The sequence below is a fragment of the Octopus bimaculoides genome, chromosome 4 (assembly GCF_001194135.2).
Source record: "Octopus bimaculoides isolate UCB-OBI-ISO-001 chromosome 4, ASM119413v2, whole genome shotgun sequence".
Taxonomy (NCBI): domain Eukaryota; kingdom Metazoa; phylum Mollusca; class Cephalopoda; order Octopoda; family Octopodidae; genus Octopus; species Octopus bimaculoides.
The window spans coordinates 50,589,673-50,592,154 of NC_068984.1; the positions used below are offsets into that span (position 1 = coordinate 50,589,673).

The following is a 2,482-nucleotide window of genomic DNA, read 5'->3' on the forward strand; positions in this document are numbered from 1 at the left end:
ATATATATATATATATATATATATACACACACATACATACAAAGATACAAATATATACATACACACACATTTATGTGCGTTCATAAATATACATTTGTATGTATATATCTAATTTATCCGCATAATTACCTCTATATCTACTTTTGTATGTATGTATGCATGTATGCATGCATGCATGTAAATATGTATATATGCGTTCATATATGTTCTCTTCCGTCTTTATCTAAATTCTTCTTGTTAGAAAGGAATTGGTTTCTAACAATGACACATAGCTCCATCATTGCATCACTGGAATATAAATACAAAATAAACACTGTCACATTTTATATTTGAGAAAAGTCTTGCATATTTTCACTGTTCCACTTACGGACTGTATTTGTAATGTGCGAGCTGGTTGATTTCTTTTACTAAAAAACCCTAGTTTATTCAGATTTTCACTTAGGCATTTGTCCCAAAACTAAGTGCACCTATTTGTATTGGTATAAATGTGAATTTATAATCTGGAGATAGAAGCTGGTGGTTTCGAAGTAGTCCACTTTCTCTTTGGTTTTCAAAGAGATATTCAAATCTGCGAGACAGTTGAATTCTTTGACGGTACACAGTTTTTTTCTTGTCTGTCCCAAACAACAATGTCCGGCACGTGATGCTTACATTTGATAGATGTTTTGATGGGAATGTTCCACCAGTATGTGTATGTATGTATGTATGTATGTGTGTAAGTATGTATGTAGACAAGCTTTTCTTTTATTCCATCTATGAGATTGATCCAAACCACACGAATGCAATCGGGTAAGATAGGAATTTTAAGTCAATTCTAAGTCAAAAGATCAGGTTTGTTACGCACTATGACACCCTGATTCAACCTGATAATTGACTATTTTAAGAGCTCATAACTCCGTGAAATTCTCACTCACTAACTCTATAATTCAGGGATAACCAACATTTTTCGAGAAGCGGATTGATAGCTACTAAAAAACTAATAGAAATTTTTCGTTATGCGAAAGACGGCGAGCTGGCGGAATTGTAAACAAGCTGGGCAAAATTCTTAGGGGAATTTCGTCCGTCTTTACATTCTGAGTTCAAATTCCGCCAAAGTCGACTTTACCTTTCATCCTTTCGAGGTCGATAAAATAAGTACCAGTTTATCATGGAGTCGATATAATTGACTTATCTCATCCTTCGAAATTGTTGGCCTTGTGCCAAAATTTGAAATCAATTTTTAGTTAGGCGAACTATTCAGAAAATCTCCCGGACTGCAGATAGCCCATAATGGATAATTCAATCGAGTGACAGTTCAGTAAGTAGATCCACCACATGAAAACACCTATCATTCGAAGTGACAGCGGCTATATTCTCTTTTATTTACATAGCAGTTCACAAATTTCTTATGTCGGTCTGTTGTAAAAAGCTTGCCGCAGGTCAGGTATGATCGAGGAAATATGAGCAAAGATTGTACAGAGTTTGGGGAATTTTTGTTTTTGTAACAGGAACTATAGGACCAATGCATACCCGCTTTTGATTTCTCTTAAGGCATTATGATATGATTTGAGAAAGAACTAATTATAATTTTTAGCAAATTGAGCAACTATGTAGAACATCGCTCGTTCGTTCGGACAAAGTTCTTATTCACGTTTTATTTTTCTTAGCGTATCTGAGTGTGTGCATGTGTGTGTGCGTGTGTGTGTGTGTGCGTGCGTGCGTGTGTGTGTGTGTGTATTCATATGCTTGCATAGTAAATATTTGATTTATTGAAACCATCTCCACCTCTAGAAAGTGTACTACAATTACCAAATGTCATTTGAGACCAGCTCAATCTAAGAAGGAGAGACAATTTCAAGTCACAATTTCTCCGCAGCTGACATACCATTAAAGGCTATTGTCTGCAGATGAGCGTAGATAAATTAAGAATTGATAATGAATGGCATTTGCTATATAAGTATTTGTATCTCCTCTGTTACTTATATACATTTCACTGACCATTCTCTTTTATTCTCTTAGTTCGTTAATTGTTCAATTCACATACATACACACATACATACATACATACATAAGTATTACGTACGTGTGTGCGCGCACCTGTACTGCAGTATGGCCACAACCTTTGGGCTGAAACATGTAAAGGAAATAAATGTGTGTGTATGCGAATGTGAAGGCGCACGCGCGTGTGTGAAGGCGCAGATCTCAGTGGTTATTGCGTCAGGCCCATAACCACGAATTAATGAGTTCCATTCCAGGACTGGGTTGTGTATTGTGTTCTTGAGCAAGACACTTTATTTCCACTTTGTCCCAATTCATTCAGCTGTAGAAATGAGTTGCACACACTCATACACACTACCAACCACATGGTTCCGGGTTCAGTCCCACTGCGTGGCACCTTGGGCAAGTGTCTTCTGCTATAGCCTCGGGCCGACCAAAGCCTTGTGAGTGGATTTGGTAGACGGAAACTGAAAGAAGCCCGTCGTGTATATGCATATGTGTATGT

General features: G+C 37.1%; 1 long non-coding RNA gene across 2 annotated transcripts in view; it reads right to left on the bottom strand.

Moving 5' to 3' along the window:
* Positions 1–2,482, bottom strand: part of LOC106870201 (uncharacterized) — a 26,924-nt gene that overhangs the window by 22,892 nt on the left and 1,550 nt on the right. For both annotated transcript variants that reach the window (XR_001409497.2, XR_001409495.2), the window contains exon 2: positions 130–288. This is a non-coding gene — a long non-coding RNA (uncharacterized LOC106870201). The remainder of the gene's footprint in view (positions 1–129; positions 289–2,482) is intronic.